This window comes from Pteropus vampyrus, unplaced genomic scaffold, assembly GCF_000151845.1.
Source record: "Pteropus vampyrus isolate Shadow unplaced genomic scaffold, Pvam_2.0 Scaffold643, whole genome shotgun sequence".
NCBI classification, from domain to species: Eukaryota; Metazoa; Chordata; class Mammalia; order Chiroptera; family Pteropodidae; genus Pteropus; species Pteropus vampyrus.
The window spans coordinates 349259-371877 of record NW_011889424.1 but is presented as its reverse complement, the minus strand read 5'-3'; the positions used below and the strand labels follow the sequence as shown (position 1 = coordinate 371877).

At 34.0% G+C, this 22619-nt stretch overlaps 1 protein-coding gene across 3 annotated transcripts in view; it reads left to right on the top strand.

Annotated features, from left to right (window-relative positions):
- Positions 1-22619, top strand: part of PIK3CB (phosphatidylinositol-4,5-bisphosphate 3-kinase catalytic subunit beta) — a 183302-nt gene that overhangs the window by 19178 nt on the left and 141505 nt on the right. For all 3 annotated transcript variants that reach the window (XM_023525913.1, XM_011385037.2, XM_023525912.1), the window contains exon 2: positions 14778-14882. The gene's annotated coding sequence lies outside the window, so the exon portion shown is untranslated. The remainder of the gene's footprint in view (positions 1-14777; positions 14883-22619) is intronic.

The window sequence follows — 22619 nt, the reverse complement described above, 5'->3', positions numbered from 1 at the left end:
GATAAAACATTCTCAATTGAGGCATGGGACAAAAATCTAGATTGTAGGCAGTAAGGGAGTTACTGGGGAGAGACAAATGAAGATAATCTTGGCTGTAGGGAAAGAAGAGAAAAAGAATGGGAGGAAAGGAAGAAGGGACAAGCTAGGTGTTCAGTTTTTTGGAGTCAGAGGTAAAAGATCCAGTTGATAGGAGGGGTTGAAAGTGCTAGCAGAGGAGATAAGTACAGGAATTAGATGCCTCAAGATGCTGGAGTTATTTTTTATTTTTTATTTATTGTTTTTTGATTAGGTGACAGGTAATACACTCCTCCGATTCAAAATTCAAAAGGAAACAAAGAGCATACAGTAAAAAGTCTCCCTTCTATGTGTCTCCCAGCCACTCAGTTTTCATTCCCTGAGGTAACCAATGGCTTCAAATGCATTTTTCCTGTGTGTTTATATAAGCAAATACATATGTATTTATATATTCCTCTTCCTTTTTTTCATTTACAAAATGATAGCATTTTCTAAACATTGCATGTTTTTTTTAATCACTTTTCTGTTTTTTTTTTTATAGCTGCAGAGCATTCCATTATATGGATGTACCATGATGTACCTAACTGGTCTCCTGTTGATGGACGTTTTGTTTATAGTCTTTTGACATTACAAGTGGTCCTGTACTGAATAAATAAGGTTTAGATTTTACTTTGAAACATTTAGTTCAGATTTTATATGACCCAAGGTATGGATTATGACCGGCGAAAGAAACAACAAAGGCAAATTGACATACTACAATAAATGGTTCAAATTCAGAATAGCAGTTAACACATCTGTATTTATGCATATAAAATATGTATTTGAGGGCACTTCCACAAAGCTGTAGGAGCCGTGGAATGCTTGCACATAGTATAAATTTTAAAAGTACAAAAGTTTATTGTGAAGAGTAAGCACTTAGTTGTCTGCCTAGGGATTCCTGCAGTGTCCCAGTTTCTTGTGTTTTGATGATGGTGTTTTTCAGTGTCCAGCCATGTGCAGTATCACCACTGGCCAATTGACTTGTTTTCCAGGTTGATCTCAGAAATCTCTCATTTTCTCCCTCTTCCTGTAATGTGAGCTTATTTTGCTGCTGGCCATTCCAGCTCTTTAATTCCTGTTGGTCTCTTTTCAAGTCTGATTTATTCCAGATTAATTCTGAATAAACAGGCCCCAGGATCCCTGGGGTTCAGAGCTACCTCTCTTCAGTCCCAGCCTTGACTAGATTGGATGTCAACTCAGTCATTCCTGGGACTCTTTTGCGGAGCATGTTGAGTTATGTGGCTGAACGACTACAACAGTAATGGTCCTATGTAATATTTCTTTTCAACTCTGAAAAAATCACTGAAGATTTTATAAACAAACCACTGATGTGTTTATAAATCATATTAATACACCTTTCTCTTTATACAGAAACTGTTTCTCTGCTGATCTAATTAGGGAGATCCTGATACATTTTGTAGGGAAGAATCCTTATAAAATGGGAAGTGGACTTACTAATGCTGATTTTTATGCTTATTGAGTTTTTTGAAGACTGCTCATGGTATGCTTAGGAAAAATTGCAGAAATTAAGAATTCTTAAGGAGTTGTGTGTCTTACATTTAATGATACGATTTTAGCTTATTTTGTAGAGATGTTCTTAATTGTATCCACTTAAAGGCCATAGAAAGCTTTTTGAATAGGTAACATAAAAAATTAAAGCCTATTTTCTAAACCATGACATTATTTAGGTTCTGTGAACTGTGTTCTAATGGTATGCCAACTTGAATGTCTGTCATGGCGTAATATTTAATATAGTACATATTTAACATAATAGGGACTGGGAAATTATTTTAATGATAATTATTTTCTAAAATATTCACATGGCTTTTATAAGAGGTCAAGTTATTTGGTTACTTCTGTTTCTATTTCCTTATTTAGAAGATCTGGTAAAAGTATTAACCTTTTTGTTGTAATTGACAGTAATTGAATGCTTTGCCAATATGATATGGAATTCTAGTGAGCTGACTGGTTAAAATTCAAACCTTTGGAGTGTTGAATTTGTTCCGCCAGGTGATTGGGGTTTTCCTGGGCAACAGAGACTTCCTGAAAATCACGTCAGAGAGCCACTGCATTTTAGAACATTTTACAATTGAGAGTGGAGACCTAGAGAAGGCAGCCATCAGCTCTATGGTGTGCAGGCTGTATTGGCTCTCTAGAGCCCCAGGCCCCTTTAGCTCTGCACTGAATTTCCCCTTCACTCCTGAGAATTGTTCCAAGAGCTTTTGTCATCCATCCTACTCCTACCCCATCCCAGGCCTTACTGCAAAAGGATTTCTTTTTACCTGGCACACGTACTTCTTCAGATATACAGTTAATGAACAAACCTAGACATATTGATTAATTATGAAGGTAGTGGACTAAGATAAGTGAGAGAGACAAATCTGTGTCCTATCAGTAATATTATGGTGTAGGTGTTTAATTGAATTGGGAGAGTGGTGTTCATTTGTAGAAGTAAAAGGAGATATTGATTTGAAAAACAGGGCAATACAGGCAGGGAAAATATTTTTTTATATTCTAATATGATTGATAGAATTTCAAAAAATTCATAAGCTGAGAATACCTGTTCAATTCTTGGTTATCAGCCACTGGCACTCTCCCTATCTTGACACCAACATTCCCTCTCTCTACCCTCCCCCGCCCGTTTTTTTTAAAACAGTGGTTTAATTGTCTTGCTGCAGAGGTTGATACGTTTATTCTGTCAGAAGACTGGAGCAGTGGGTGTTTGTTTACAGTCTAAGATGTTTTTTAGGATCTACTTTCCTTGTTCCCGCAGGGCTGAACTTCGAAAAGGTCTAATAGAGTGTGGTTAAGCCAGGTCTGAATGTATCCTTTATCCTTTATTTTACTTATGGCATTGTTATGAATTTATCATAAGATTTTTCTTTTATACATTTCTGTTAGGTAAAGAATTGGCCATGGGGAAATCTGGTTCATTCACATGTATCTCTCTATTAGAATGTGTGAATATTTTCCTATATTTATCATTTCATTCATGGAATGTTTATTGAGAGGATATATGCTATATGCTTTGTGAGGCACAGGGATGCATAGTTGAAGAAGGCTCATGGCTCATGGCTTTAAGGAACTTAAAGACAAACAAATGAACAGATAATTCTGATACTGTGTGATAAGTGCAAATGATAGAGCCTATCCAGAGTATTGGGCGAGCACAGAATGGAGCACTGACTCCCAAAGTATGGTCTGGGGACTCCTGGAAGCCCCTGAACTCTTTCTCAGAGATCTGCAAGTTCAAAACGATTTTCATAACATAAGACACTATTTGCTTTTTTTTTGGATCTTATTTGCTTACAAATATATGATGGAGTTTTCCAGAGGCAGTGTAATTTGTGATATTGCAATAGATTGAAGGCAGAAGCAGAGATGAGAATTAGCTATCTTCTATTAAGCTTGATGTTAAGGAGATTTGTAGGAATGTAAAACAAGTATCACTCTTCTCACTAAAGGTTTTGTATTGAAAAATGCTTTTTAAAACTAAAATATACTTAAAGTATTTTCGAGTAAATATTAAGGCTTATTTTTTATGTGAATAAATATTTTAAAATTCATCGTTTTAATTTCAAATTCAGTAAATATTGATAGCTATAATCTACATAGACAAGAGTTTGTGTGTCCTCAATAATTTTTAAGAGTGTGAAGGGAACCTTAAACCAAAAAGTATGAGAACCACTTGAATAGAAATTTCCAAACTAGTCCTCAGGAAAGAGGCAGCCTGTAGGATCTGATACCAGGGCTTAATCACAGGTGTTTAAATAACTGTGAACTGGAATGTAAAGTGGGAGGGAGTTTTCGAAGATAAGTAGGTAGAAGTGGACTGAGAGTATACCATACTGAGAAGTTTATTATAACTCTTATAGTTAGAAATAATGAGTTTTAAAATGTTAATTTTTACTCTTTTGAAGTACTGTTGGGAGCTGTTTTACTCTGTATTTTTAAGTATAAAGATGTATTTTTAAGTATAAAGATGTTAGAAGATTGTGTTTCTGATTTTGTGTAATTTGCTAAATGGGCAATCAGCATTTTATATATCAAAGGGTATTCTGTACAGAACTATTTTAGTTTTGGCAACATATGAATAATCTGTGGCTTCAAGTCCTCATACTACCTAAATGAAGATACTGTATTTCCTATAAAATGCAGGTTTCAGGTACCCATTTGTTGGTGATACCAAATTCTTATAAATTGTTTTTGATGTGCTGGCTATGGTTATAAGCTAATACTGACAGAGACCTTCTAAATCTGGGGGTAAGTTGATAGGAAAATGCAGATCTTAACGTTCAAGTAGAGGGCCAATGGGAAAAACATATCAAATAAGGAATATATAAAGAACATTTACAAGTCAATAATATATTTTAAATAATCTAATTTAAAAATTGGCAAAGTGTTTAAATATTTTGCAAGGAAGATATACAAATGACTAATAAGCATATGATCAGTTACTCAACATCATTAGTCATTAGGGAAATGCAAATCAAAACCATAATGAGATACCACTTCACACTGCTAAGATGGCTATAATCAAAAGATGGGCAATAACAAGTGTTTTGTATGTGGAGTTGGAACCTTCATACATTGCTGGTTGGATTGTAAACTGGTGTTACCATTTTGGAAAAGCAGTTTGTCAGTTCCTCAAAAAGTTAAACATAGTGTTACTATATGACCCAGCAATTCTACTCCTAGGTATATACCCAAGAGAATTGAAACACATGTCCTTATAGAAAAACTTGTACATGTATGTTTAAAGCATCATTATTTATAATAGCCAAAAAATGGAAAAACCCCACAAATATCCATCAACTGGTGAACGGATAATAAAATGTAGTTTATCTATACAATGGATTAGTGTTCAGCCTTAAAAAGGAATGCAGTTCACATCGTACATGCTACAACATGCAAGCATGAACCTTGAAAATATTATGGTATGTGAAAGAGGCCAGTCACAAAAGACTATACATTGTATGATTCCTTTTATATAAAATGTCCAGAATGGTCAATTTCATAGAGAATTGTTTGAAATAATTTCAGACTTAGAGACAAGTTTAAAAAAATAATAAAGTTGTATGCAGTAAAAGCTATCTTCAAGATTCCCTATTTTCCAGTGGAAGAACAAAAATGTAAATAATAAATGAGAATTGGAAGTACTAATAATTATTATAAAGGTGATAAAGTGGTAGAGAATGTCAATTTAAGAACGTCCAAACCTGTAGTGAATTTTTGTAAAAATTTCTTTGAGCCAAGGACACTCCTGGAAGCAAGATCTCAACAGACTGAGAAAAATGCTTGTTAGAATGACAGCTTACAGCTTCTTTTATGCATTTGCAATTAAGGTGGGAAAGTAAGGAAGATTATATGAAGGTGGGAGAAAGCAAGATGGAGGTTGTATTACAGTATAAATAACAAGATTATGTGCTCTCTTGATTGCGTCTGAGGGGTCTGAAAAGGCATTTGAAAGGTGTGCTAACCTAGATGCACTAAAACAATGAACAGACTTTGACTAAAGAAGTTATAGGCCTGGGACATGACTACCCATCGTCATCTGCTCAGTTAGGAATTTATGATTAGATCACCTTGTGAGATTACTTTCTGTAGAACCCCCTTTTCATCCATAAGAAGGACCCAGGTCACCCTTAAAAGAGGTAGCTTTTGAGTTGAGACAGGAATGTTAGAAGGTGGCAGATGACCTGGGGCAGAACAAAAAAAACAGTAAAAAAGCCCTAAGGTAGGATTAAAATATGTGAGGAACAGAAAGCAAAACCAGTATGGCTAGAGAGTACTGAATGAGGAAGAGAGTGGAAAATGAGATCAGAGGTAGACAGATACCAGATCATATAGGGTCTTTGTAAGCCATAGTTGCAACTCAGGGTTACAGTGGGAAGCTTTTGGAAAGTTTTAAGCAAGGAATCGGAGTGATCTGATTTATGCTCTATGAGGTACATTTTGGTTGTTCTGGCACAGATGAATCGTAGAGAGGCTAGAGTGGATGCAGAGAGACTGATTAGGCCGTTGTTGGAGCAAAGCAGCCAGGCAATGCTGATAAATGTTTTAGACTGAGGCTGTGTCAAGGACAATGGGAGTGTTGGGTGAGTTTGTTATGTTTTGGAGGTAGAGCCAGTTTTTCTGTTTTTGTTTTGGGTTGAGATGTTGTTTGAGGGGGGACAGGACCAAAGGATATCAATAGTTTATATTTTAGCATTGTAAAAATATTGGAAGCAATCTAAACCATAAATTGGTATACCCACACAGTAGAGTACAGTGCAGATGTAAAAAAAGAATGAGAAAAATGTCTATGAACTGATATAATTTCCAGGACATATTGTTAATGAAAAATAGAGTGCAAAAGAATAACCACAGTATGCTAATGCTACCTTTTAGGTAAGAAAAAGAGGGAAACAAGAATATGGATATGTATTTGCACATTTGTGCAAAAATAAACACAGGAGTGGTAAGCCAGAAACTAATGAGATTGGTTTTCTACACGATTTAGGTGGGAACAGTGTGGAAAAGTTGAAAGATATGGGAATGAAGTAGCAGGGATGGAGAGAGGGATGCTTTTCTGAGTATATCTTTTTGTACATAGCTGACTTTTAGAACCATATTAATGTTTCACATAATCAAAAATAAATACATAAAATCTATCAGGATGAGAAGAAAAAAACCCAAGTGAAATATAGACAAATGAACCTAACTGGGTTTCTAGTGAATAACAATCAAATTGAAAGGGAGAATAAAAATCTAAACCAATTAACTACAGAGAAAATTTTAACTATAAACCCCAGGCTAAAACAAAATTTCTATAAACAAATACTGAACTCTAGTTAGTATACTTGTTTTTCATACTGGATTGCGTTAGGAATTTCATAACTGCTTTATGTGAATTTTAGGATTGAGCAAATTTTTCATTACATTGAAGATGATGAGAATTAGGTTTTTGACTGGTAATAATGAAAGTTATAAATATGGCTTGATTGTGGTTTTTGGTTGGAATCTGAGTATGAATTCTTGTTCTTTTTAGATAGACAGAAATATAGGTAGATGCATGTATGCATGGGTTGGTATACATGCATATTATTTCCTAATTCTGTTTATTCTTTTTTTATCATTCTCTGATAGAAAATAGAAAGCTACTGAATTCCAGGATTTCGAGGACAGCATTTGGAGGACAGGCTTATGGTTAAGTAGAGGCATCCTTAATGTTTGCTTTTCTCCTGGGTTCCCACTTATTACCAGTGTTTGATGAAATTTGAAAATCCATCCTGAATTACAAACACCAGCCATACAATTCTTGGATATATGTGAATAGTTGATTATTCTGTTGTCTGCTTGCTCTTCCTCAGGCCACTAAGAACAGCCCATATGGGAAAGTCCATATAAGTTAATGTTTAAGACACTATGTGGAAAAAGCCCGGTCCCTGTAACCTTGTCTGCCTTCATAGAAGCTGTTATATATCCTTATTTTTGCTGTCATTGTTGTTATATGTCAGAATTTCTTAAAAACAAAAAATGAACAAAAAGTCATAAAATTTAGCACTCTAACATCGGTTTTTTCTTTACCTTTTAATAGACATACATACTTTTTACAGTTTTGTGCAACACTTCTGAAGTGACTGAGATACGTTCTTGATGTTTTCACTTGTTTTATATGTACAGAAACCTTATATCTAAGATGTTGATATATTTAACTAAGGAAAAGTATTGGAGGTGCTGTTCTTTAAAAGAGGGACTGAACAAAGTAAAATGCTTTTTGGGGTTAAGCAGAACATTAAGTGGGATTTCAGCCACATTCATAATTTGTCATCTACATGTGTTGTTTCTTTAATTCATTCAGTGAACATTTTTGATTATCTGCTATATTCAGAGGTGCTTTGCTAGTTACTTGGATTATGAGTATGACTTTCTCCTTGTCCTGAGGAATTCACAGTCCAATAGAGGAGACAAGCAAACTAATATTTGTAATGCACTGTAATAAACGAGACACATAGAAGTCATAACAGGGTCCAATGGGAGTGAACATTGAGGAATCAGGGCTCTAAAGAAAATGTCACCTGAACTGGTGCAGGTGTATAAGAGCTGGCCTGATGGACAAGATGCTGGAATGAGCAGCATCTGCACAGGCACCAGAGGTTTGGCCCTCATACTCTCATACTTAATCTTGGTGTTACCAGAATTTAGTCAAATAGCATTTGGTATTTTAGGTAAATGAGAGATGGATGATATAATTTACTATGGAGGACAATTCAGGATAGGGGTTATCTCACTGATTTAGTTTAGGAGAAGACATTATCAGTGGCAAACTCTGGATGTCTTCCTTTTGTAGGCTTCCTTATTTATTAGACCATGACTTAGTTATTAGGGTGAATTGCTGTGGTGAGTAGAAAAGACAGGTGAGTGTGAGAGTGCCCTTAAGTGGGGCTTTTGTTCAGAAGAGACATGAGGCTTTATATAACTAGAGAAGAGGCTCACCCTAAACTTAAGAGAAGCAAAATGGAATTATGGAGAAAATATCCTTTCTCAAGGAGACTCGTATTAGAGATCTTGGGCTGATGACTTAAGCCAGATGGACAGGGTCACATTACAGACCTCAGTGAGATGGGCAATACTGGGGTCTTAGTTGTAGAGATGGTAAAAAGAATAGTTCCTGTCATCGTGTGTGTATGTTGATGTTATTTGGACTTTATTTTGGCTTGTTAACGTACTAATCTATATATAGTAGTAATAGATGCCTATGGGGTTAAAAACTTTTCAATATATAAATAGTGGAAACACTCTAACCCCTAACTCTCAGCCACGCTGTTTCTTTTCACTCCATTCTTCTAACAGTCTACCCTGCCCAGAGAACTATTTCTTAGTCTCTCATATATCCTTCTTCAGTTTCTTTACATAAATAAAGGCAATAAAAATACAGATTGTTACTTCTTTCTATCTTAACCCAAAAACCCATCAACTCCAAAGGTGGCATATTATACCTATTATTGTGCAAACTGGTCTTCCTATCCTCCCTTTACATTTTGTGTTTTTTACTTAACAATGGAGATCTTCACAGTTTCCACAGTGAATAGTTTTGTGTCACTTTTTAACTTGTGTGGTTTCCCTTTGGATAATATATTCAACCAGTTCTCTATTGGTAGAAGTTTGAGTTGTTTCCAGTTTTTTATTACTGTAACAGTGTTGCAGTGAATTACCTGGTACATATGTCATTTTGCTCATATGCAAATAGATAATTATGGAATAAATTCAGATGTGATATTACTAATCAAAGGCTGTATATCTTTTAATTTTGATGAGTAGTACCATATTACCCTTATGTTTGAACCCGGGCTCTCCCACTAAAATAAGGAATCATGTGTTTTTTCCCTTCCCCAGCTTTATTAAGATTTAATTGACATATAACATTGCTAAGTTTAAAGTGTAAAATGTGATGATTTGATACATGTATATATTGCAAAATATTTACCACAGTAAGGTTAGTTAACACAATCCTTCACACAATTTATGTAATTATCATTTTGTTGTTGTTGTTGTTATGGTAAATAGGTAATGTGTATTTCTTCACACCCTTGCCAACAAAATAACTTGGCAAACAAGGATTTTGGCCAAATTGGTGTGTTGAAAATGGTGTCTCAGTGTAGTTTTAATTTGCATTTTTCTAATGAGTGAAGAGTCTGTTATTCTAATGTGTGGAGTTAAGAGTCTATTCATGTTTTTTAAGACATTTTTTCTTTTCTGTGAACTTTCCTTAACCAAATCATGGAATGTTGAAGCAGAAATGATATTATCCCTATTTATAATTCTTTTTCCCCTCCTGATTCAGTATAACATGTATAACAAAGAGCCTAGGTTTTAAGGGTATAGCGAAATGGATTTTCATAAGCCTCTGACACTCATCCTGGGGGTTTTGGTGATTTTTACCAGAAGATGTCAACAAAGATTTCAGACCACAGCCAAGATATTTATTCTAACCTCAAATGGTCCTTTCATGGTTTGTGTACTGAAATATTAATGGGTCTTAGTTGTTTTATTAGGCCATCAGGAAAAGGAATCAAGTTTACATGTACAGGCAATGACCTGTGAGTCATACCTGCTGCCTGACTGATAGTGACTGTAAGATGCATTTCTATATCAAAGGTGTTAAAATGTGGAAAAAGCGTCATCTTAAAATTGATGAAATATGTTAAATAATACCAGAATCTTTCCCTAAGAGGTCATTCTAATTTATACTGTCACCAGGAAGAGTAAAATGTTTTGAATGTTCCCCATTCTCACAAACAGTCGATACTGTCAGTCCTTTTAGTAAGTCTGGCAAATGTGAAATAGTGGTTCACTGTGGTTTTTTTTTCTCCTTTTAACTTTTTTCGGTAAAGTATAATACATGTAGTAAAAGATAAAAAATCATCAATGTATAACATCATGACTTATCTCAAATTAAACAGACCCATGTAACCACTGCCAAGTAGAACATTGCTAGGAGTCCAGAAACTCTCCTTATGTGTTAAGCCCCCATTACCACTGCTTACCTCTTTCCCAAAGATAATCACTTTCTGACAGTTAACATCAAAGGTTAGTTTTGTCCATTTTTTGAACATCGTATACATGGCATCATACAGTAGGGATGCCTTTGTATCTGATGTCTTATTCAGCAGTATGCTTGTGAGATTTATCTTTTAGTTGTGTAATTGTGAGTTGCTCCACATAGCTTAATAAAATGGACAAAGCTATTATTTTCATTTTTATGATGTGTAGAAGAGTAATTCTCATTATTTGTGTGTTTGAAGCACACTTTTGTTTTTTATTTTTTTGAGGGATTTGGAAATTATTTTTGTTGCTAAAATATCTTTTTGTATTCAGATGTGCACATTTAAATTGATTTAAAAAAATATATGTTATGGTATTTGAATCTTTTTTTCTGGATTATTTACATTTGTAGTATATAATAGATCCCTGTTGTTAAAAAGTAAAATGTATAAAAAGATAAACAGTCTCCTACCCCTATTCTCAACTACCCAGATCATATCCACTGCAACCTCCCAACATCTCTGTCCAGGAAACTAGTATTTCTAGTTTTTTGTGTAATCTTTCAATGTCTCTTGTATACATAAGCAAATAATAATGCAAATATTTATTTCTTTACATCTTTATCCCTCTGCCAAAAGCACATTATAGCAACTATCTTGTACTTTATTATTTTTTGCTTAATGTCTCTCATATTTTTATGTATCAGTTCATTTTTATAAAGCTCTGAGGTATTTAATTTATTTTCATTGCAATATAGTATTCCATTGTGTTAATATATCATAATATATCCATTCTGTTTTGGGTTTACAGTTTTTGGCTCTTCTGAATAATGCTGCTGTGACCATTCTAGTAAATTTGTTGAAATGTGTACACATTTCTTTTGGATATATATCTAGGGTGGAATTCCTGTGTCATCAAGGTAAATGAATTTCCATATCCCTGACAAGCCTGGGTATTGCTAGTTTCTTTAATTTTTTTTTTTTTTTAACCTGTTCTGGTGGGTACCAGTGGTATCTTATTGTGGTTTTAATTTTTTATTTTTTGGAGCACTAATGAAATTATGTATTTTTTCTTATGTTAATTGGCTATATTAGTTTTTTAAAAATCTTTACTTTAAAATCCAGAATATATAATCCCCATTTGTTAAAATGGAAAAACAAAACAAAAACAAAAACAACAGATAGATTGACACACTCATGCGCTAGCAGTCTTAATCTAGTTATTTCTTGGGTAATAGGTTTCAAAACATATTTTTGACTGTTCTGATTGTATTTTGTAAAAATAAATGGTGGAGTAGAAATTACATTCCTTTGATTAGGGCTAGGACTTTGTGTTAGTACTACATGAGGAGTACTCTGGGTTCAGTAGGAAGGGAGAGAGATGAGCACTTCCCTTCCATGAAGGGATTTTGGAATTAAATGGTTCAGCTTGCTTGTTTGTGGGTGGAGAATGAGAGGTTGAAATGATTGTTACTTAAATAGAATAGTTTAGTCAGCTCTTGAGTTATGATATAAATTGCATGATTGAGGCATAGTGTTTTTTTGTTTTGTTTTTGTTGAAAAGTACTTTTACTTGAAAACAGACCAGAGATAGAACTTGTGTAGGGGTTTGGTCTGGTCATGGGCTGTTCTCAGTGCTTGGATGAACTTTTGAAATTCTTCTCCCTTTAAAATTTAATGCATGTTTATTTTTGTCTAGAATTCTGTTTCCTTTTTTTCCACAATAAAGTTGTATGAGTGGATCTTCATGTCATTGTTTATACCTAAGGCATTTTTAGGAACTTTAAGAATAAATATTTGAATTCTGTTTGATGAAGTCAGAGTACTTTAGTTGACTGTCTAAGAATAGTAAGCAATATCACTTGCATTCATTATTAGCCAATATTGTGTCAAGTTGTTTTTTTGGTGCAATTGAAACATTTTCTTTACTTATTCCATTCTGAAATAAACCTTATTTTTTAGAGCAGTTTTAGGTTCACAACAAAATTGAGCAGGAAGTACAAAAGAGTTTTCATATATACCTGCCCTCTCCCACTCTCCCACAGCCTCCCATGCTGTCATCATCCTGCACCAGCAAATTGGTTATTTTTGAGTTGACTGATTCCTTTACTTTTGGGAAAGTAAGCAGTTTGATATATTTTGACATCGTTTTAAAATTTGTTTTATAACATTTTGCTCACTTAAAAAAAGAGTATTACTGACCTTGTTTCAAAAACAAAGACGACTTGAATTAAATTACTTGTTTCCTAGCTGAATTTTATTTGAAGGTTCAAAGTGAAAAAGGTTTTCATTTTTATTAGCAACAATTATGCTTTCCTTTGATTCCTACTAATTTTATGAAACTTGAAGATTTTCAGCCTTTTTTCCCTTTTACGTGTAAAATATTCTAACCAAATGCTTGAAATTTTTTATTAAGATTTCTGACTTGGAGTACTGCTGACAGATGTAATTCCAAACTTGGTCTATAGCACAAGCTCCAATCCAATTTTTGTGGGCTTTCTCAGAAGTGAATTAAGTGATATTGATTAGGATTGATTAGGATGCTGTTATCATAAAGGTTATAAAATGCTATAAAATGTTATTAGCAAAGAATAGGACCTTGTAGCTGTGGCTCACCGATCCTTGGAAAGTACCCATGGTTTAGGGCTCAAACTGAAAGGCAAAGTCATTAAACTTTCTAAAGACTATAGAATTTTCTCAGTGAGACAGAAGAATCAACTAAAAAAAGATGATACTTTGACCACATTAAAATTAATGTTCATCTAAAGACATCATAAAGAAAATGAAAAGATAAGCCACAAACTTGGAAAAAAATACTTGTAATATATGTAATAGAGAATTAGTGTCCTGAACAGGGCTGCCTTCATAGATATACAACCTGTGCAGTCACACAGGACCCCATACTTATTTTAATGCTAAGCTGTCAGTGTCTTGAAATTCTGAATTTTTGAATAAGTGGCCCTATTTTTTTATTTTACACTGGGCCCTGCAATTTATGTAGCCAGTCCTGGTCTTTAATGTATAAAGCCTATTAATTAATAAGAAAAAGACAACCCAATAATAATGGTCAAAAGCTGTGAACAAGGGAACATAGATAATTAATAAACATATAAAAAAGTCTTCAACATTATTAGATCTTCAACCTAATTAAGCCAATACAAATGGAAATCACAGTGTAATACTATTTTATATGTTCTGTAGTGTTACAAATTGAGAAATCTAACTTTATCAAGTATTGGAGAAGATACGTTATCGATTCATATACATTATCAATTCATATACTGCTGGTGCCTTAGTAAAGTGATACAATTGGAAGACAATTTGGCATTTTTGGTGAGGTTGGAAATTTGCATGTCCTATGACCCATCAATTCCACTTCTAGGTTTAAAGCATGCCCTAAAGAAATTTTTGTTTTAAGTGCACCTGGAGACTTGTATAATAATGTTGATAAAAGCAGAAAATTATAAACCATCCAAATGTCTTGTCAACAGAATGGATAAATACATTGTAGCACATTTATATAATGAAATGCTATAGAGCATTGAAAATGTAATATGGATAAAGCGTAGAAAAATATTGAATGAAAAAATTCAAATCTCTGAATGCTTCATACAGTCATACCAATTTATCAAGCTGAAAAAGAGAGCAGGGTACACAAACAAAATATTATTAGGGATATATACATATGTGAGTTCTTTTTAAAAAAGTAATAGAATAGTAAGTATTCAGGATAAAGATTGGGACGAGAGGATCACATAGGTGATGTTATTGGTGTGGGATGGCGACTTGCAGTGTTCATTTTATGCTTGCTTACATGCATATTTTCATACGTTTTGTGTGTCAAATTACATTAAAGAAGAAGATGGGAAAAATGAAATAAGCTACTATATTTAGCAGCTTATAAAGTAGATATAAGAATGGATTGAGAAGTAGAAAGAAAATACCTTATTATAGAAAAGAGGTTTTAAAGAGAGGTTGATCTTAGAGCATTTAGTTGCACATGACATCCACTTAAGTCCCTTCTGGTTCTAACGTTTTATATTTTAATGTTGTGATTCATGTGTTTTCTATATTTTCCCTGTAATTAAAAATGTAGAGTTATAAGCAGTTCAGTGGCATATAAGTAATAAAATTTATTTATTTTTAATTTAGCTCATATAAGTGTTAATACCTTTTATCTTCGCTCTTTTTTTGTAGTGTATCTTCTAATCTGAAAAAGTCTTCCATGAAAACTTCATTTTTAAAAAATAAGTAATGCTACCTGTTTTCCTAAATGACTGAAATGGGGGCTACAATTTTGAGGTAAGTATCAAGTTTTGTGTCTTTGATTACTTACATTATTTTTCTAGAAGTTAAATATAGAAAGAAAATGTAAATATTGGTTAGGTTCTAAATCTTTTAGAGTTTCTGGGGTGGAGTGGAATCCTAGGCCTTGTTTTCAGACAGTTGTATATTTAGAATTAAGTTTACCACGGAGTTAACAGAGCTTCATGAAAGAGAAAGGAAGGGCCAGTAGTTGAAAGATTTTTAGAGAGGTTAATTGAAAACTGAAGAATTTGGCAGTTAGGAGGTCATAGCTGGCCCTAGTAGGACCCATTGCAGTATGACTTTTGTGGTTGAGAATAAGCTTGCAGTTAAGAATGAAAAAGTGATAAAGTGAATATTTCAGCTCTTAATTCATTTATTAAACTAATATGTAGTAGGTGCTTAGGATGCAGCAATCTTTTCCTAAGCACTGGAGTTATAGTTAGCATGACCATATATCCTCGTTTAAGGCTCTTGTAAATCAATTAATGCCCAACTTTTTTTTTCCAATTTTGAGATATAATTGACACATAACATTGTGTAATTACTCAACTATTTTTAATGCCCTCTTTTACTCTCAAGTCTGCTGATTTGGATAAGTAACATGGTCCACCCTAGTTATACTGTTAACAAGGACGGATATTCCCTGTCTGAGGTTATGTTGCCTGCTAGACTGGGCCTTTAGTCTAGCAGGCAAGTTAGGTGCTTAACAAATAGTTATGAAATTAATGGTTAATTACAGCGTTAAGTGCTGAAGAAGTGAAATAATGACTACCGGAATGAGTGGTGGGAGTGGAAGTCAGTGAGCTGTGAGTTCATTTTACAAGGTAGATTTCATAGGTAGATTTGTCAGGGAATATGGAAGAAAGAAGTCATATAAATGAATTCAAAATTTTGAGTTCCATTGGTTGGAAGTATGGTGGTGCCTTGAGCAGAAGTAAGGAACTCATGAAGAAAGACTGGTATTAGGAAGTGAGACGGTGGGACTGTAACATGGTGAATTCTGTTAGACATGTTTTGATTTTTGAGGTACAGGTAGAACTTTGAGAATTATTTCCTTAAGTGTGGAAATACAAGACTGAAACTTAGGAAAAGATAATTTAGGACTTGAAGATAAAGAATTTGGAGTAATTCACAGAGTTTAAGCTGTGGTAACATTTTCAGTGCCCTAGCACGTAGCAGAGAGATAGAGATAAAGCACTGAACTTTAGGAAGTGCCTATTGTAAATGAATGGCTGTTGTTAAAAACTATCAGTAAAGGAAAAATAAGAAGAAAGATATGAAAGATACCAGAATTGCGCAGTGTTTCTCTTTGAAGCACAATAAAGAATTTTAAGGGGAGGCTCTTTGAGGGATGAGATACTGTAGAAAGATTAAGGATTTTAGTACCATAGAAGGGGCTTGTTGAATTTAATTATTGACAGGTTATTGGTAACTGAGAGAACATATTGAGTAGACCAGGATGAATTGTAATAGGTAAGAAAATGGTTTTATAAAATATATATCAGGAAGAATAAAATAGAGTTTTTCAAGGAGTTTGTGCAGAAAGTGAGACAGTGATAATTTTGAGGACTTTGCCACATAGGAAAAGATATTTTAGCATTAGCACCTAGTATATTTTAGGTAAAAGGGAATGATCCATTAGAGTAGTTTGAACATGTGGTTTAAATATTAGAGTGATTAATTGCTCAGAGGAAGTAACACAATTTGAGGTCAAGGATATGGACAAAAAGCTTAACTTTTCCGAAAGAGTAGTAATCTTTCTGCTTAGAAATCAGACAAATGGAAGAAAGGATGAATCAGAAGTTTTTAGGCAAAGAGAAGGAAAACTAAATCAATCATGGCCTCCATGATTGTAGAATTTCTTATTCTACTTTTTTAATAAGGTAGAGATTGAGGTTATCTACTAGGCATATAGTTAATCTGTGATGAGGTTTGTAACCTGGAAGAAGAAAGCATTTAGGAAAAACATTGTAGAGTAATTACCAAATGACTCTAATATTTATTTATTGAGTACCCAGGCACTCTATAGATAAGATCATTGTTCTTATGGAACCAGTCATTGAAATAAATAAGACAAGTACCAAATCATAATGTGATATGAAGAGCATTAAAAAAGGGCAGTTGATAGAGTGACTGGGTGTCTACTTCAGGTGACATTAATGTAAGGTATGAAAGTCAAGACTTCAGTCACTTGAAAATCAAGCTAGTTTAAAATCCTCAAGGTGGAAATGAGCTTGGTCTGCTTGAGGAATGGGAAGAAGTTCAGTACTCTGGAAAAAGGGTGGATGAGCACCGTAGTGTCATGAGATGAAGTTGAAGTAAGCCAAGCCAGGCCATGTTGGTCTCTGTGGCCATAGTAAGAAGTTTAGTTAGGTTCAAGGAAGTCTTTTATGAAAGGTTTTAAGCAGAAAAATGTCATGATATAATATATGTTTTAAAGACTTCTCTGGCTGCTTTATTGAAGATGGATATGGGAGTAGAGGGGAAGCAGGAAGGTCAGTTAAGAGGCTGTTGGAATTGACCAGGCCAGAGATGATGATGGAGAAACTTAATATCATCACTAGAATAGAAGAGAAAGGATTGCTGAGCAATAATAATGAAAGCTCAGTTTAAGATAAACTAGCATGACATGGTAGGCAGTGTGAATTTAGCTAGTATAACCTTTTAGATAGAAATGAGAAATTTGACATCGGTGGTTGAAATTACTGTCTATGGGATACAGGTTTGGTGAAAGGGAATGCATCACGGGACTGGAGGCCATGATTGATTTAGTATGCATTTATTGACCATGTACTAATATACCAAGAACTGTGCTAGATGCTAGAGTTACAACAATAAACAAAAACAGAGGTCCCTTTCTCATGGAATCGATGTTCTAATAGGTGGGGGAAGATAAACCGTAAGTAAATATATGCTGTGTTGCATGGGTAGTGAGAAATACTGTTAAAATGTATTAGGGAAAGGTAGACATTGATGCGGGTAGGGTAGGCTTACTGTTTTATCAGGTAGATTAAAGAAGCCCTCTCTGATTAGGTGACATTTGAGTTGACAGCTCTAAATGAAATAAGGGAGCAGGCCAGGTAGATATTTGGGTTGGGGGAAATGAGGGAGCATTCCAGGCTAAAAGAACTTAAATACAAAGGCTTTGAGGCTGGACTGTGTTTGATGTGTCCTAGGAGCAGTAAGAGGGCCAAGTGTGGCTAGAATGGAGTTAGTGAGGGAGGAGGTAGTAGAAGCTGATATTGTGAAGGTAGAAAAGGCTTAAGTCCAGTTATAGACCAGGGTTTGGCCTTTGTGTTTTCTTCTATGTGATGATGGAGATGAAGATCCAGGGGTGAGGATGGGAGAGGAGTAAAAGGTAAAGCTATAACTGAGAAGTGTAACTTGTGGTTAATGATTTGTGAGGCCAGGTGTTTGAAATATCTAAAAGTGATAAGAGGGATGTACAATAAAACCAATTTGAATCACAGAGAGGTAAGGAAGAGTAGAAAAAGGTGAGTTGGAAACACAGAGGTCTTATAGTTCCTGATAAGTTTATTTGGATTTTTTTAAATTGTAAAATATGCATAACAAAATTGACCATTTTAACAATTTTGAAATGTACAATTCACTGGCATTACATTCACAGTGTTGTGCAACCATCACCAGTCTCCATCTCCAGAACTTTTTCATCATCCCAAACTGACATTCTGAACTCAGTAAACAATAATTCCCCATTGCCTTCTCATCCCCAATTCCTGTCTACTATTTTACTTTCCGTCTCTATGAATTTGCCTATACTAGATATCTCATGTAAGTGGAATCATGCAATATTTATCCTTTTGTGGCTGGTTTATTTCACTTAGCATAATGTCCTCAAGTTTCATCCACATTGTAGCATGTTTATCACAATGTTTTTGTTTTTGTTTTTGTTTTTAATTGCTGATAATATTCCATTGTATGAATATATACCCCATTTTGTTTTTGTCTGTCCACCCATCGATGGACGTTTGGCTATTGCTGTGAACGTGAGTGTACAAATCCTTATTTTGAGTCCTTGCTTTTAATTCTTTTGGGTATATATATCCAGAAGTAGAAATACTGGATCATATGATAATTCCATTTAAATTTTTAGGAAATTGCCAAACTTTTTCACAGCAGTTACAATATTTTACATTTTGATCAGTAATACAGAAGGGTTACAATTACTCCATATTTTTGCCTGGATTTGGTTTATAGGGTACCTTTGGTTTTGGGCAGTAGAATGTTTTAAATATATTTCCTTAAAGGAATGTTTATCATAGATTATTTTCTAGTAGTTTTGAAAGTAACACAAATCCTCATGCCCTGCTGTGAGGTCAGAGTTGGTAAACAACGTTGTCTTCTAGTTAAATTTTAGTGAGAAATCCTCTCTGGAATTAAAATTCTGTGGTCTTAAAAAGAATGGGTTGTTAGACAGTCGTGGTTACTGTGTCTATGTAACTATGGCTATGAAGTCTAATATACTAAGTATCTTCAATTGGCTCAGTGGAAAGATATGAGTTTTGATTACTAGGCAGGAATAATTGATCTCTCGGGATTGGACAAGATAATTAAATGAGCTAGAATGATTTTTTTTTTTTTTCAAAGAGTACACTTGTTAACCTCTGAGATTGGAAATTTTATAAGAGCTGGAGAAATTTTCATCTTGCTGTTAATTGACACATTTTCTGTGTAAAAGGTGGGAAAAGACATTCCTTGTTTGGATGGATAATAGACCAATAAAAGTTATTAAGGGAAAAATGTTGGTGGGATTACAGCCCCTGCAGAAGTTTTTGAATTTTACACCTTGTTTGCAATTGTCATTAAGATCTGGAAATTTTGAAGTAGGTCATATTGTCTTCGATACTGTTATAATTTTGCTTTTTCTTCACAAATTATGTTTTAATTTAAAAATGTTTACCTTAGAAGCTTTTTATCATAGTATCTGAACACTATGAGTAAACTGAGTGATTTATACTTGCCTTCCAGTTTTTACTGGTTCTTCCTCTAGTTCTTTGTCTTTGCCTCAGGGTACTTTTCTTTAATTGCATTGGATGTTTACGCAGTTACAAAAAATGTTCATAAAGATTATATTATTGAATGCCTACTGTTTCTGGTCCTTTGATAACATGCTTTTTGCTTTTACTCAGAAAATAACTATGGTCAGATTGTCCTATAGGCTGTCATAGACAGTAAGGATATTGTGAAAGAAATTCTGGCTATCTGTGTAGCATGACCTTTCAAAACTGTTTTTTTTTTTTTTTTGCTGTAAGCATCTCACTTAGCCTTTTGACTGCCACATGACAGAGGAAGTAGTATATAAAGGGCAACATAAATGCCTGCCTTGTTGATGTCAATACAGTTTTCCAATACGAGAACATGCTAAACAGTCATATACATTATTAAACATCATCGTTTTGTTTATGTGGAGGATTAACTAGTTTTATGCATAATACAGTATGTTTTAAGTGTAATTTTATAAAATTTATAATATTTAAAATTTAAATAGAAAAACATTTGTTACTTTGAAAAAGTATCTAGATTTTTATTTAAAGTATTACAAATTATTAGTGAATGGAAATTATTATATATAGCCATCACTACAAATCCACTGTTTTTGTGGACAACAATATTAAAGCAACTTTGGAGGCATCTTTCTGCTCTTTCTGAGCAGCCGAAAGAGGCTTCTTTAAAACTGTGAATGGGCCTGGGGAACATGAGTAAGTACCAGGCTTTTAAACTTTAATCTTATTTTATACTAGTAATATAGCTCTATAATGCATGTGTTTATTTGTTCTTTGTTCAGCAAATAGTTACTGAGGACTTGTATCAGGCACTGTGTGGAACCCTAAAGATGAAAGAGCCTGTTCCTGTCATTTAGAACCTCACTATCTAGATTAATCAGAAAGGGTGGCAGGAATAGAGTTTAGCAGGATCACAACTCCTTGCTCTAGCTGCTAATGTCACTTCCCTCCTAGAATCTAGAGAGATAAAGGCAAAGATTATAAGCAATAGGGATGTGAGGATGGTCAGGATTCTTAGATGGGAATAGTGCTAGAGGAGAAGCAACTGCAGATGACAGGAAAAATCTGGAGCTTGGGTTTGATTATCACCAACATTGAGGTCATAGGCAGAGTAAAATGGGGAATGGGTTCCTATCAAATGGATTCTCCATGCCAGGTGCTACCGCGGGGATTTACGTATGTTATTGCTACTAAACTGATTCATTTTTTAAAAAGTGCGAAATTTTGCATATATACAGAAGAGCACATGGAAACTTAAATTTATTATTTGAAGAATAATACAAAATAAAACCTGTGCTTGACAGCCAAGCTGAGCCAATCATATGTGCCTTCCTCTAGCATGTTTCTTTCTCTCCCTCTCCCGAAGATACACTTTGCTGAATTACTTATTTCCTTGCTTTTCTTTATAACTTTATCATCTACATTTGTATGAACAGTATTTAACTTTGTATTTATACTTGAATAAATAGAATATTGTATATTTTTAAATTTGTTTCTCAACATTGTAAGGTTTATTAATTGTGATGTGTGTAGCTGTATTTTATTAATTTTCTGTATTGTAAAATATTCAGTACAATTTATTGATCCATTTTATTATTGTACATTTAGGTTGTGTATAGTTTTTGGATATTATGAAAAGTTCCACATTGAACATATGACATCCTTGGATACAAATTTTCCTCGGATATATACCTAGTAATGGAATTTTTGCTGCCCAAATCTTTGGAAGAGATTGAATTGGTTTATTCTCCCACCACTAGGGATCTATGAAATGGCATACCATTTACATTTCTTTGGTGACTAATGAGGTCAAACATTTTTGCCTCTATATATTTATAGTGTTTTTGGTGCTTGTGAAATTCGTTTAATTATTTTACCCATTTTTGGGTAAAATAATTTAAATATATAGGGTTCGTGTTCTTTACATATTTGTTTTTTTCACTATAATATGTAAAAATTACTTGATCAATTTTTATTTACCCATTTAACATTCTTCATTGAGTCTGTTCTTGTTTTTTGCATCAAGAGCAACACTTCATATGGCCTACCAGAATCTGGATCTAGCCAGCCTCTCCAGTACTCTTCTGCTTCTGTTTTCGTTCTCTCTGTGTTCCTTAACTTTGAATTCCTCAAATTCTTAAGGTTGCTTAGGTCTTTGCATATGTTCTTTCTCCCTTTACCTAATTTCTTCTCTTTATTCAAATCTGTGTTAAAATTCCTCTTTCCTAGGAAAGTACTCTTGGCTTTACCTTCCTTAAATCTATATACTTTGTGCCTGTATATTTATATTTGAAAAATTTAGTAGTTCTCATCAGGAACAGAAAGAGACCAGTGTGTTCATTTCTACCAGGGGATTAAAAATTGCACTTTGCATAGTGATAAACAAAGATGAAAGCAGTTGAGTTTAAATAGGAGAGAATGATTTGCTGGTATCATGATGGTATTCTCATCAATGTTGTCCCCTCACTTCTCTTCATGATTCTGTTTTCTGTTTGGATGGAGAAGTGTGATAAGGAATACACAGTGGTAAACAGCACTGGACTGAATATGATGGAAAGAAGATATATGGGTTGTAATCATGGCCTTGCAGCTATCTAAACTATATATTTGATTAAATTAATGAAGCCCAAATTGCTGTAACAGACTGAAAATAAATAATGGCTCAAACACAGCAGATGTTTATTTCTTACTCATGGAACAGTTTAAG